We start from the raw sequence: 15005 nt of genomic DNA on the forward strand, positions 1-15005 counted from the left end.
TTGTTGTTGATTCAATTGCATCTGCTTCAACAAGTTGGTCATTTCACAGATACTCTGAGTTAGAGCAGTAGTCTCTCTGCTAGAGGATACTTCTGCAACGTCTTTTGAGCGGCCTTGTTTCTGCCTGTGATTCCTAGTAGATTCAGCTAAGTCACTGATCAATTGCCATGCCTCATCAGTGGTCTTGTATTTTTTCATAGACCCATTGCTAGCACTTTCCAATGTGGTCTTATCTTGGGGCATCATGCCTTGTGTGACATAACCGAGTAACACTATTTTGTCAATCATATGGTGGGGGCAAGCTTCCAGAATATTATTGAAGCGCTCCCAATACTCATAGAGAGTTTCAAAATCATCCTGAACAATCATGGAAATATCTTTCCTCAGTTTATCAGTAACTTCAGCTGGAAAGAACTTTTCCAAGAATTCTCTTCTCAGTGTATCCCAGTTGGATACAGTTGCTGTGGGTTGAGTATAGTACCACTCTCTTGCCTTTCCCTCAAGAGAAAACAGGAAGACTTTCAGCAGAATTGAAGTTTCATTTGCACTATCACGCCTGACAGTAGAACAGGCTGCCTGAAAATCTCTCAGGTGCTTGATAGGCTCTTGAGCAGGTAAGCCATGAAACTTGGGCATCAAATTAAGTAGTGCGGTCTTTATTTCAAAGTTTGTAGCCACCGCTGGGTGATGCGCTTGAAACGGTTGCATTGTAAAATCAGGGGCTCCTTCCTCCTGGATAGTAACTCTTCTGGCTGCTGCCATGTTACCTGTACGTAAACCAACCGAATCAGTAGAACGGGAGCTGGTTTTTTTCTCAAGTGGCGTTTCAGATCCTCCCTCAGGGAGGACTAACCGATGCCGAGCTTGCCTTATTCGTGAAATAGTTCTTTCAATCTCAGGATCGAATACTGGCAAGCTTGGATCAGGAAGTGAACACGTCATCTAACGAAAGAAACAAGCAGCTCATAGTAGCAAAATAAAATAAAATGTAAATAAATAAATTCTAATTAATAACTTTAGCACTCTATTGCAACTCCTCGGCAACGGCGCCAAAAATTGATGCGGGCGGAAATTGGCGAGTTAAGAATGATTATAAAATATGCGTTGCAAGTATAGTTCTCAACCAACCAGAAATCCGCTTTATCAATTTAAAAAGGGTGTCACAGAAATTAAAATCAAAATACTGGGAGTATGAGTCCCAGGTCGTCTCCCAACGAGTTGCAGAAAAGTGTGCTATTTTATTAATCAGATGTTTTCAAAAAGGTTTGAGTTGAACGGCAGAAATTAAATTAGAGAATTTATATAAATTTAAATAAGGGCCTTGACTGGGAGTTGATTAGTTGGAAGCCCTATTCTTGTTGCAGTACTCTCAAGATTAATTGATAATTGGCGTTATTCTGTTTAGTTGTCCCTCAATAAGTAAGGGAAAGTTAAACAAGTTGGAATGCTATTTCTATCCACAAGTTCCAATCCGCTCTTGGGAGGATTGGTGTTAGTGACTAGAGAGCAATCCAACAATAAACCCAACTATAATCTTTCTCTTGAGCATCCCAACTTCAAGGGTTTCTTTCAATCAACTCCCCATCAAGTTAGGGAACTACTCGCTCATTGTAAATGTAAAATTCATAACATAAGAAAAGGAATTAAAGAAAGACATGATAAATAATGATCAAAAGATTAATTAAAAATAAAAGTAATTCTTGTATTAATAAATGCTAAATAATCCAATAGTAAAATTAAGTAAATTAAGGAACATGGAAGAGTAAGAGACAAGTAAAGAGAACGAACTAGAGTGTCGAAGTCTTGATGAGGCAATAACTCTTCTCAATATTCCAATGCAAAAACAATGAAAATAACAAATCCTAAAAACTAGAGGAGAGGAAACTTAAAACTATGCAGAATGAATGTTGTTTTTGGTTTCTGCATGTTCTCTGGCTCTAGTATGCTTTTCTGGGCCGAAAACTGGGTCAAAATAAGGCCCGAAATCGCCCCCAGCGATTCTGCAGATTATGCAGATCGCGCATGTCACGCGGACGCGTCGTCCATACGGCCGCGTCACTCGTGCTATTCCATGCCACGCGGTCGCGTCGTCCATGCGGCCGCGTCACTGCGATTTCCACTCTTTCGCGCGGTCGCGTCATCCATGCGGCCGCGTCGCTTCTCGCTGGTCATCTCCTTAATTTCTTGTGTTCCTTTCATTTTTGCAAGCTTCCTTTCCAATCTCTAACTCATTCATGCCCTATAAAGCCTGAAACACTTAACACACATATCATGGCATCGAATGGAATAAAGGAGAAATAAAAATACATAATTAAAGTCCCTAGGAAGCAAGTTTTCAATCATACAATAACTTTAGGAAGGAATTATAAATGCATGCTTATTTAATGAATAAGTGGGTAAAGATCATGATAAAACCACACAATTAAACACAATATAAACCATGAAATAGTGGTTTATCAGGGGTTCAACACCAAACTTGAAGTTTGGTTGTGGCCTCCCAACACCAAACTTAGAGTTTGACTGTGGGGGATCTGTTTGTCTCTGTATTGAGAGAAGCTCTTCATGCTTCCTCTCCATGGTTACAGAGGGATATCCTTAAGCTTTAAACACAAGGGAGTCTTCATTCACTTGAATGATCAAGTCTCCTCTGTCAACATCAATTACAGCTTTTGCTGTGGCTAGGAAGGGTCTGCCCAGGATGATGGATTCATCTATACACTTCCCAGTCTCTAGGATTATGAAATCAGCAGGGATGTAGTGGCCTTCAACCTTTACCAAGACATCCTCTACAAGTCTAAACGCCTGTTTCTTTGAATTGTCTGCCATCTCCAGTGAGATTCTTGCAGCTTGTACCTCAATGATCCCTAGCTTCTCCATTACAGAGAGAGGCATGAGGTTTATGCTTGACCCTAGGTCACACAGAGCCTTCTCAAAGGTTATGGTGCCTATGGTACAAGGTATTGAGAACTTTCCAGGATCTTGTCTCTTTAGAGGTAATTTCTGCCTAGTCAAGTCATCCAGTTCTTTAGTGAGCAATGGAGGTTCATTCTCCCAAGTCTCATTACCAAATAACTTGGCGTTTAGCTTCATGATTGCTCCAAGGTACTTAGCAACTTGCTCTTCAGTAACATCTTCATCCTCTTCAAAGGAAGAATACTCATCATAGCTCATGAATGGCAGAAGTAGATTCAATAGAATCTCTATGGTCTCAGTGTGAGCCTCAAATTCCCATGGTTTCTCATCAGGGAATTCCATAGAGGCTAGTGGACATCCATTGAGGTCTTCCTCAGTGGAGATCATGGCCTCTTCCTCCTCTCCAGGTTCGGCCGTGTGGGCTATGGTGATGGCCTTGCACTCTCCTTTTGGATTCTCTTCTGTATTGCTTGGAAGAGCACTAGGAGGGAGTTCAGTAACTTTCTTACTTAGCTGACCCACTTGTGCCTCCAAATTTCTAATGGAGGACCTTGTTTCAGTCATGAAACTTTGAGTGGTTTTGATTAGATCAGATACTACAGTTGCTAATTCAGAGTGGCTCTGCTTAGAATTCTCTGTCTGTTGCTGAGAAGATGATGAAAAAGGTTTGCCATTGCTAAACCTATTTCTTTCACCATTATTGTTGTTGAAGCCTTGTTGAGGCTTCTGTTGATCTTTCCATGAAAGATTTGGATGATTTCTCCATGAAGGATTATAGGTGTTTCCATAGGAATCTCCCATGTAATTCACCTCTTCCATTGCTGGGTTCTCAGGATCATAAGCTTCTTCTTCAGATGAAGCTTCTTTGGTACTGCCTGTTGCTGCTTGCATTCCAGACAGACTCTGAGAAATCATATTGACTTGTTGAGTCAATATTTTGTTCTGAGCTAGTATGGCATTTAGAGTATCAATCTCAAGAACTCCTTTCTTCTGATTCGTCCCATTATTCACAGGATTCCTCTCAGAGGTGTACATGAATTGGTTATTTACAACCATTTCAATGAGTTCCTGAGTTTCTGCAGGCGTCTTCTTCAGATGAAGAGATCCTCCAGCAGAGCTGTCCAATGACATTTTGGACAGTTCAGACAGATCATCATAGAAGATACCTATGATGCTCTATTCTGAAAGCATGTCAGAAGGACACCTTCTGATCAATTGCTTGTATCTTTCCCAAGCTTCATAGAGGGATTCTCCTTCCTTCTGTCTGAAGGTTTGGACTTCCACTCTAAGCTTGCTCAATTTTTGAGGTGGAAAGAACTTTGCCAAGAAGGCATTGACTAGCTTTTCCCAAGAGTTCAGGCTTTCTTTAGGTTGTGAATCCAACCATGTTCTAGCTCTGTCTCTTACAGCAAAGGGAAAAAGCATAAGCTTGTAGACCTCGGGATCAACCCCATTGGTCTTGACAGTGTCACAGATTTGCAAGAATTCAGCTAAGAACTGATGAGGATCTTCCAATGGAAGTCCATGAAACTTGCAATTCTGTTGCATTAGAAAAACTAATTGAGGCTTAAGCTCAAAGTTGTTTGCTCCAATGGCAGGGATTGAGATGCTTCTCCCATAGAAGTCGGGAGTAGGTGCAGTAAAGTCACCAAGCACCTTCCTTGCATTGTTGGCATTGTTGTTTTTGGCTGCCATGGCTTCTTCCTCCTTGAAGAGCTCTGTTAGTCCCTCTAGAGAGAGTTGTGCTTTAGCTTCTCTTAGCTTTCTCTTCAAGGTCCTTTCAGGTTCAGGATCAGCTTTAACAAGGATGCCTTTGTCTTTGCTCTTGCTCATATGAAAGAGAAGAGAACAAGAAAGTATGAAATCCTCTATGTTACAGTATAGAGATTCCTTGAGGTGTCAGAGGAAAAGAAGAATAGAAGGAGAAGGTAGATAGAAGAGAATTCGAACTTATCAAGAAGGATAGAGTTTGAATTGCACCTTGGGGAGGAGTGTTAGTCCCTTAAATAGAAGGATGTGAGAAGAGGGGAAGAATTTTCGAGATTAAAGTAAAAGATTTTGAAATAATTAAAAGAAATTTTGAAAATTTGATTGATGATTTTCGAAAACTAATATTGGGAAAGAAATTAAGTGATTTTTAAAAAAGATTTTGAAATTAGAAATCAAAAAGATATGATTGAAAATTAATTTTGAAAAAGATGTGATTGAAAAGATATGATTGAGAAGATATGATTGAAAATCAAATTAAAAATAGAAAGTTTTAAAATTAAAGTTGATTACTTGACTAACAAGAAATTAAAAGATATGATTCTAAAATTTAAAATTTGATCCTTCCTTAATAGGCAAGTAACAACTTGAAAATTTTGAATTAAATTACTAATTGTAGCAAGGATTTTCGAAAATAGTAAAAAAATAAAAAAATGAAAAGAAATTGATTTTGAAGAGATATGATTGAAAAGATATGATTTGAAAAAGATTTGATTTTGAAAAATTATGAAGATTTGAAAAAAATTTGGATTAAAAACAAAATCTTCCCTCTAGTGTCATCCTGGCGTTAAACGCCCAGAATGGCATCCATTCTGGTGTTTAACGCCCAAAATGCTACCTTTTTGGGCGTTAAACGCCCAGCCAGGTACCCTGGCTGGCATTTAAACGCCAGTTTTCCTTCTTCACTGGGCGTTTTGAACGCCCAGCTTTTTCTGTTTAATTCCTCTGCTGAATGTTCTGAATTTTCAATTTTCTGTGTTATTGACTTGAAAAGACACAATTTAAAAAATATTTTTAAATTTTTAAATGATGAGAAACAATAATAAAAAGAATGCAACTAAGATCAAATAAACAATGCATGCAAGACACCAAACTTAGAAGTTTGTATACTAAGGACTATAGCAATTTGAAAATGCATATAAGAAACAACAAAAGACACAAAATAAGAGAAATTAAAGATCAGAGCACTGAAATCATCAAGAACAACTTGAAGATCAATGAAAAACATAATGCATCTATTCAAAAAATGCAAGAAGAGTAAAAACATGCAATTGACACCAAACTTAAAAATTGATACTAGACTCAAACAAGAAACATAAAATATTTTTTATTTTTATGGTTTTAAAATTTTTTTGTGATTTTTTTCGAAACTTGTGTGGAGAAGAAAATAAAGGGATTCAAAAATTTTAATAAGAATTCCAGGAATCATTGCAATGTTAGTCTAAGACTCCGGTCCAGGAATTAGACATGGCATACTAGCCAGCCAAGCTTTCAGTGGAAGCTCCGGTCCAAAACACTAGACATGGCCAATGGCCAGCCAAGCTTTAGCAAATCATTACTTTCAACAGCAAGATTGATAGAAATCATCAAGCTCTTGTGATGATAAGTTGAAACCTCGGTCCAAAAGATTAGACATGGCTTCACAGCCTGCCAGACTTCAACAAATCATCATGAAACTCTAGAATTCATTCTTAAAAACTCAGAAGAACAGAATAGAAATATTTTTGTATTTTTGAAAATTTTTTTTTTCGAAAATAAAAAGTAAAAAGCTTAAACATAAAATAAAATTACCTAATCTAAGCAACAAGATGAACCGTCAGTTATCCAAACTCGAACAATCCCCGGCAACGGCGCCAAAAACTTGGTGCCCGAAATTGTGATCATCAACAATGGCACCAAAGACTTGGAGCTCTCAAATGTGAATCACACTTTGTCACAATTCCGCACAACTAACCAGCAAGTGCACTGGGTCGTCCAAGTAATACCTTACGTGAGTAAGGGTCGATCCCACGGAGACTATCGGCTTGAAGCAAGCTATGGTCTTCTTGTAAATCTCAATCAGGTAGATTTAAATGGTTATGGAGGATTGATAATTAAAAGATGAATAAAACATAAAATAAAGATAGAGATTCTTATGTAATTCATTTGTGAGAATTTCAGATAAGCGTATGAAGATGCTTTGTTCCTCCTGAACCTCTGCTTTCCCATTGCCTTCTTCCAATCATTCATACTCCTTTCCATGGCAAGATTTATGTTGGGCATCACCGTTGTCAATGGCTACTTCCCGTCCTCTAAGTGAAAATGTTCTACGCACGCTGTCACCGCACGGCTAATCATCTGTCGGTTCTCGATCATGTTGGAATAGGATTCATTGATCCTTTTGCGTCTGTCACACGCCCAGCACCCGCGAGTTTGAAGCTCGTCACAGTCATCCCTTCCCAGATCCTACTCAGAATACCACAGACAAGGTTTAGACGTTCCGGATCTCAGGAATGACCGCCAATAATTCTAGCCTATACCACAAAGGTTCTAATCTTAGATTAGAAACCCAAGAGATACACATTCAAGCTCGTTTGCATGTAGAACGGAAGTGGTTGTCAGGCACGCGTTCATAGGTGAGAATGGTGATGAGTGTCACATAATCATCACATTCATCATGTTCTTGGGTGCGAATGAATATCTTGGAGAAGAAATAGACTTGAGTTGAATAGAAAAACAATAGTACTTTGCATTAATTCATGAAGAACAGCAGAGCTCCACACCTTAATCTATGGTGTGTAGAAACTCCACCGTTGAAAATACATAAGAACAAGGTCTAGGCATGGCCGTGAGGCCAGCCCCCAAACGTGAAAAGGTCTATCAAAAGTATCAAAATACAATAGCAAAAGGTCCTATTTATAGAAAACTAGTAGCCTAGGGTTACAGAAATAAGTAATTAATGCAAAAATCTTCTTCTGGGCCCACTTGGTATGTGCTTGGGCTGAGCATTGAAGCTTCCATGTATAGAGACTTTTCTTGGAGTTAGACGCCAGCTTTTGTGCCAGTTTGGGCGTTTAACTCCAGCTTTTGTGCCAGTTCTGGCATTTTGACGCCAGAATTCTTAAGCTGACTTGGAACGCCAGTTTGGGCCATCAAATCTTAGGCAAAGTATGAACTATTATATATTTCTGGAAAGCCCAGGATGTCTACTTTCCAACGCAATTGAGAGCGCGCCAATTGGGCTTTTGTAGCTCCATAAAATCCACTTCGAGTGCAGGGAGGTCAGAATCCAACAGCATCTGTAGTACTTTTTCAGCCTCTGAATCAGATTTTGCTCAGGTCCCTCAATTTCAGCCAGAAAATACCTGAAATCACAGAAAAATACACAAACTCAAAGTAAAGTCTAGAAATGTGATTTTTATTTAAAAACTAATAAAAACATAATAAAAACTAACTAAAATATACTAAAAACATACTAAAAATAATGCCAAAAAGCGTATAAATTATCCGCTCATCATGGTTCTTCTTGGAGAGAAATTTGACTGAGGTCAATGCTTCCTGGGTAAGAGAGTTTTACTATAATTATTTCAAGACTTCCCTGGATGCAATGCACCTCAGAGGGAAACAGATACTGGTCACTGAAGAGGCCATTGAGGATATTCTGCGCCTTCAGCCTAAGTCAGATCAGCTTGACGGTTACCAAAAGGCTGAAGAGGACATGCGCTTTCTGAGATTTGACTGGGACGCTATCAAGGAGAGGATAGCCCTTGACCCTACTATCCCATGGGTCATGGGTAAGAACACCACCATGCCTAAAGGAATCAAGCGGATATACTTGAATGATGAGGCTCGGCTCTGGCACCAGATCCTGAGTAACTTTATTATGCCGAGCACTCATGAGACGGAGCTGCCTACTACTATGATTACCCTCTTCTGGTGTGTGATGGAGGGTAAGGACATGTATCTGCCACGTTTCATCTGGCACTATATGGCCAGGGTCCATGTCAGAAGCACCCTCCCTTTCCCTTACCTGGTCATCCAGCTAAGCCGTCGAGCTGACGTGCCTTGGGAGGATGCTGATGAAAAGCCACCTGCTGCAGACTGCAAGAAGATCATTCCTCACAGCAGGAACTTTCTGGCTTTAGGCTACAGACCTTCATTCCTTCCTGCTTCTGATGAGACAGCCACACCTTCAGCTGCCCCATCTTCTTCCACGGCTGCACCTGCCCTACCCACTGCACCTCCAGCTGCTAATGAGCCTATTTACCATTTGGTGCATCGCCTCTTCGCCCGCTTGGACCGTATGGAGCATCGCAATAAGCGACGCTATGAGCACGTCAAGTTGATGATCCGTTCCAGCGGCGACATCCCCTCCGAGCCTGACACCCCTTCTGATACATCTGAGGTGGAGGAGGATGCTCACGAGGAGGAGACCCCCACCCAGGCTGCACAGGCAGGACCAGAGCAGGCTGCGCCACAGCAGATTCAGGTCGCAGATCCAGAGATTCCTATCCAGTCAGAGCCTCCTCTCCAGCAGACAGATCCTCCTACGCTCATCCAGTCTGCAGATCCTCAGGCCACTACCAAGACTCCCGCAGCCCATCCTTCCAATGATGACACTCCTTCACACCCAGCTTGAGTGAGCATCAAGGACGATGCTTTACTTTAAGTGTGGGGAGGTCGCCATCTCTAGCGCATTTTTTGGTGAACCACTACAGACTCTTTTATTTTATTTTGGTTATTTTTCTGTATTTTTATCTTTATTTTTATTTATTTTTATTTTTATCTTTCAAGTACTTATACATTGTTCTTTTTATGTGTTTTTACTCTATTTTCTGCATTTTTCACTTTATTTCATATTTTAGCCATTTAGTTTAGTTTGCAATTCTAAACTTATTAGTTATAGAATATGTGGATTAATTAGTATAGTTTACCCCTTTTAGCATATGATAGTTTGGTTTAAATTGAAAATAAAAAGGAAGTAAACTAGAGACTTTAACAGAATAAGAACAATCCACACACCTTGTATATAGAACATAACATGTTAGTTAGTTAACAACATTTCATCAAGGAGGAACACTAAAACTTTAAAGCCACCCAAAAATTATTACATTGAGAATAATGGGAACTCTTAATTTCTACTTGCATGACATGTATAACTGATATATGATTTTTGAGCTAGAGAACACACAGCCTGTGAGTTTTGAGCTTAATTGTATGGTTACATTCAAACCATAATTTTTATTCCTGTGTGTTTCGCCCTTACTTTTATTCTGATGTTCTTTACTTTGTTTTAATCTATATGTCCAACTATAGAGTATAGATACATACTAAGAGATGATTGAGGCCATTACTTGTTTAAGCTCACTTATCCCAAATAAGCCTACCTTTTACATCACCCTTGTTAGCCCCTTTGAGCTTTTAAACCCCTCTTGTTATATAAACCACATTACTAGCCTTAAGCAGAAAAACAAAATAAAAAATCCCAAGTTGAAAACTTGGTTAGCTTAAGATAGAAATTGTGTATTGTTTAAGTGTGGAGAACTTTATGGGAACATGGATGATAGAAACAAGTAGGAAAGTTGAAAAGAATAAAGATATTTCAAAATAAAAATTTGGGAAAGCATGCTCATGTGAAATCAAAACAATTGAATTACCATGTGCATTAAAAAAAAGTTTATTTTCAGTATTTAAATAAAGGGATACAAACATTCCCCAATTGCAGAATAAAAAGAATCAATGCACATGGGATAAAATTTAAGTTAATGAGCTTGCAATACAAAGTGAGAAAAATTTGGGCAAATAGGTTAAGAAGCTTTGAATTAAAAAATATGTATGTTAGGTGAGATTTTAGACTAATCAAGGATTCACTTATTAGCTCACTTAGCCTTATACATATACCATTACCTTTACCTTGGCCCCATTACAACCTTGAAAAAGACTTCATGATTTTTGTATGACTGTATTCTATAATTGTTGATTGGTTAGATGAAGAACAAAGCTATAGAAAGTAAGGATAAAAAGAAGAATAGAGTGATTGACCCAATAAACACTGAGTGACTAGAGAGTAAACCAAGGTTCGGAGAACCGGACCGGTCATCAAACCGCTTTAGTCACTGGTTCACTGGTTTACTGGTTCAACCGGTCCAACCGTGGTCTAACCGGAAAAACCGTTTTAGAATAAAATAATATATAAATTTTAAATATATATCCTAAAATATAATTATAGCTTTTGATAAAGATTTTCCTACCAATCCAGTTCTTTTGGTATAGCTTTGTGGTATAATTATAGCTTTGTGGTATAATTATACCAAATCAGAATTAGACTGCATATACTATATTCAAGGAGAACTTTTATGCTTGTACAACTTAACAGCACATAATCCACCTGACATAAAGCTAAGCAAGGACTCAAGAATTATTTATTCTGGACAAAAGGGGATCATAAACAACTGATTTTGTGGAAGTTCAATGAATAAACAAATAAACTACAATAATATGCATTATGCAATGCCATAAACAAACCAATGATGAAGGGTTCCTCTCTTCAAGCTTGTGGGGGACTAGAATCAATCAACAGAGTAGCTGTTGGGATAATCTTCCTTCTTAATTCTTATATACCTCAAACAATTTTCTACAAAATGAAAACTGAGCACAAAATAGGGCCTTAAAACAAAAACAAAACAACACTCATAGAGCCAGAAATCAGAACATTCACACAGCCAGAAATCAGAACATTCACACAGCCAGAAATCAAGAACAATCAGCACAATATACTAAAAAGAGCCAGAAATCAAGAACAATCAGCAACTAAAATTAAAATACAGCAACAAATAATCACCCTAAATACTAAAATCGATAAATCTATCAACAAAAATTCAAAAACAGTTGATTCAAAAGTTAAAAAACACTAGAATAGTAGCAGCAAGTACCAAACAGCAACAAGTAATCCCTAATCACACTAAACCTGAAATTTCAACAGCAACAAGTAATCCCTAATCACACTAAACCTGAAATTTCAACAAACATTACAAACAGCAACAAGTAATCCCTAATCCCTAAACAAAATTTCCAATAATGATTTCATTTTCATTTTTAGCAGCAGCAAGAAAATTTTAACCAAAATTTCAGAAATCAAAGAAAGAGCAGTACAAAATCAGCAAAAATTATCAATTTGACAATTTCACATTAAAAATCAACAAACAGAGGCTCTCAGGAGAGAAGACGGAGACAAGAACAAGTTACCAACAACCAGAAATTGAGCTGCAAACCAAGTTACCAACAAACAGAAATTGAGCTGCAAACCAAGTTACTAACAAAGAAGTTCACGGAGGCAAAGAACAAAGATGAGCAGAGGAAGTCAGTTCACAGAGGCAAGTCGAAGTTCACACAGGCAAAGAACAAAGATGAGCAGAGGACGAGTTACTCACCGCGCGACGATGAAGACGATGGGACGGGCTACTGCCTGCTGGTGTTGAGAAGATGAAGACGACGCAGATGGATGGCTACTGGGCAGGGAACCAGGCGAAGAAGGAGGGTTACTTGGGCTGATGACCAGGCGACGGCGGTTGCGCTGTTGACCGGTGACCGCGGCGACGAAGGAGGGCACGGTGGCAGGCTAGGGTTTAGTCTTCTCTGTTCTCTTCTCTCACGCAGATGAATATGATTCAGAATTTCAGATTCGGGGGAAGAAAGGGGGGGTTGGGGTTGGGGTGCTCTACGGGTCGGGTCGGGTTAAGGGTTTTTTTTTCTTTTTTTTTTTTAAATAATAAAACGACGTCGTTTATGTAGAACCGGCCGGTCACCGATTCGGTCCAACCGGCCGATTTTTGGCCGGTTCGCCGGTTCTTTGCCGGTTCTTTCCAGAGCGGTTTCTGCAAGAGGACCGGACCGTTTGCATCGCCGGTTCGCGGTTAAACCGGTCGAACCGGCTGGTCCGGTCCGGTTTTCAGAACCTTGGAGTAAACACAAAATCCAGTGAGGGTTCAATAGCTCATCACCATATATCTCTACTTAAATTGTTAATTGTCTTGCAAGTTTGAAAAATATTTTTACCCATCTCAATTGTAAAAGTGCCTTAACATTATCTAAGGTTGGCTATGCATATATGACTCCTTGAGAATGTGAATTAATTTAACTACATGTAAGTTTTATATCCAAGTGACTAACAATTAGAATTGCATGACTCATTTAGGTAGCTGCATTTAGATAGATTGCATTGCATGAGATTCCACCACTTTAACCTTACCTTATTCTTTATCTTGGACTTAGCATGAGGACATGCTAGTGTTTAAGTGTGGGGAGGTTGATAAACCCATATTTTATGATATATATTGTGCTCAATTCAAGAGATTTATTCAATCCTTCACCCACTTATTCATGAAAATTGCATGGTTTTACTTTTCCTTCCTTATTATGTGATATATGTGAAATACATGTTTCCTATGAAATTATTATTTTAATCACCCTCTATTACCATTCGATGATGTGATTTGTGTGTTAAGTAGTTTCAAATCTTCTAAGGCAGGAATGAGTTAAAGGATGGAAAGGAAACATACAAAAATGGAAGGAAAGCACAAAATAGAGTTTTTGAAGAAACTGGCAGCGACGCGAACGCATGGACGACGCGGCCGCATGCCTAGCGCAAAAAGACAGTGACGTGAACGCGTGACTGACGTGGACACGTGCCATGAGCAGAACACAGACGACGCGGACGCATGACCGAAGCAAACGCGTGATAAGGAAAACTCCAGATGACACGACCGCGTGACCCACGTGGACGTGTGACAAACGCCACGCACCAGAAAATACAGAAAACGCTCCCAGTGATTTCTGAAGCCCTTTTTGGCCCAGATCTAAGTCCAGAAGGCATAGATTAGGGGTTATGAAGTGGGGGAATGCATCCATATGGGGGAGCTCCAATTATTCACTTTTCATAGTTTAGATATAGTTTTTAGAGAGAGAGGTTCTCTCCTCTCTCTTGGGTTTTAGGATTAGGATTTCTCTAAATTTTAGGATTACTTCTTTTCAAGTGCAGGTTCAATGATTCTCTTATTTATTTTCTACTTTTATTATATACCTTTAATTATCATTTATCTTTTCAATTTGGCTTATGCTACATTCATGTTATGATTTTCTTAATTAATATTACTTGAGGTATTTCAGCTTATGATTGTTTTATTCTATTTATGAATGCTCTTAATTTAATTTAGATATTTTCTTTCTTTTGGCTTTGGTTAAGTAATTGGTAATACTTGAGTTGTCAAACTCAGCAGTGGTTGAAATTGGCAGATTCCTAATTAATCTAGATCGCTCTAAAGCTAGTCGTCCCACAGGGATTGACTAGGACTTGAGGATCAATCTAATTAGTCCACTTGACTTAACTAAGTGGGATTAAAATCCAATTCTCATCACACCTGATAAGGATAACTAGGATAGAAATTCCAATTTCTCATACCTTGCCAAGAGTTTATTTTATAGTTATCTATTTATTTTATTTGTCATTTAAATTACTTGTCCCTCACTTTCAAAACCCCAATTTACAAAACTCATAATCAATAATAAGAACATACCTCCCTGCAATTCCTTGAGAAGACGACCCGAGGTTTAAATACTTCGGTTATCAATTTATTTAGGGGTTTGTTACTTGTGACAACCAAAACGTTTGTACGAAAGGATTTTCTATTGGTTCAGAAACTATACTTACAACGCGATTACTTTTATTCTTTACCGATAGAAAATTCCGATCGTCAGTGACCTATTTAAAATGTAACAAGTTGAACTTACATCTTCAGCGCATAAGAACTTTGGAACATCGTATTCTCACAACATAGCTCTAGCCATTTCTTGTAAACTTCTATTTCTCCTTTCTACAATACCATTTTTTTGGGGTGTTTCAGGACAAGAGAAGTTGTATGATATGCCTAGTTTATCACAAAAAGATTCAAACTATTGGTTTTTAAATTCTTTACACTAATCACTTCTAATTGAAATAATTTTTAAATCTTTTTCATTTTGAATCTTCTTGCTAAAATTTTCAAAATCAGAAAAGGCTTCATACTTATGAGTTAGGAAAAACACCCAACCAAACCTAGTATATTCATCCACTATTAACATTTCATAGCTTTTATTCCCAAGACTGAGTCCTAGTTGGTCCAAAGAGATTAAGATGCAATAATTCCAATGGATTTTTAGTTAAGACTTCTTTCTTGGGTTTGAAAGAGATTTTTATTTGTTTTTTCATTTGACAAGCATCACAAGTGATGTCCTTATCAAACTAAATGTTAGGAAGACATTTAACTAAGTTTTTTTTAACAAGTTTAGAGATTTAGAACATACTAACATGT

At 38.3% G+C, this 15005-nt stretch overlaps 2 non-coding genes across 2 annotated transcripts; both read left to right on the forward strand.

The window, feature by feature from the left end:
* The first annotated feature begins 282 nt into the window (after positions 1–282).
* On the forward strand, positions 283–390 carry LOC112788594 (small nucleolar RNA R71). The gene has a single exon (XR_003195954.1). It is a non-coding gene; the product is annotated as a small nucleolar RNA R71 (small nucleolar RNA).
* Positions 391–4098: 3708 nt separating this feature from the next.
* LOC112788340 (small nucleolar RNA R71) lies at positions 4099–4206 on the forward strand. Its single transcript, XR_003195708.1, has one exon. It is a non-coding gene; the product is annotated as a small nucleolar RNA R71 (small nucleolar RNA).
* Positions 4207–15005: the final 10799 nt, after the last annotated feature.

This window comes from Arachis hypogaea, chromosome 20 (assembly GCF_003086295.3).
Source record: "Arachis hypogaea cultivar Tifrunner chromosome 20, arahy.Tifrunner.gnm2.J5K5, whole genome shotgun sequence".
Lineage (NCBI taxonomy): Eukaryota > Viridiplantae > Streptophyta > Magnoliopsida > Fabales > Fabaceae > Arachis > Arachis hypogaea.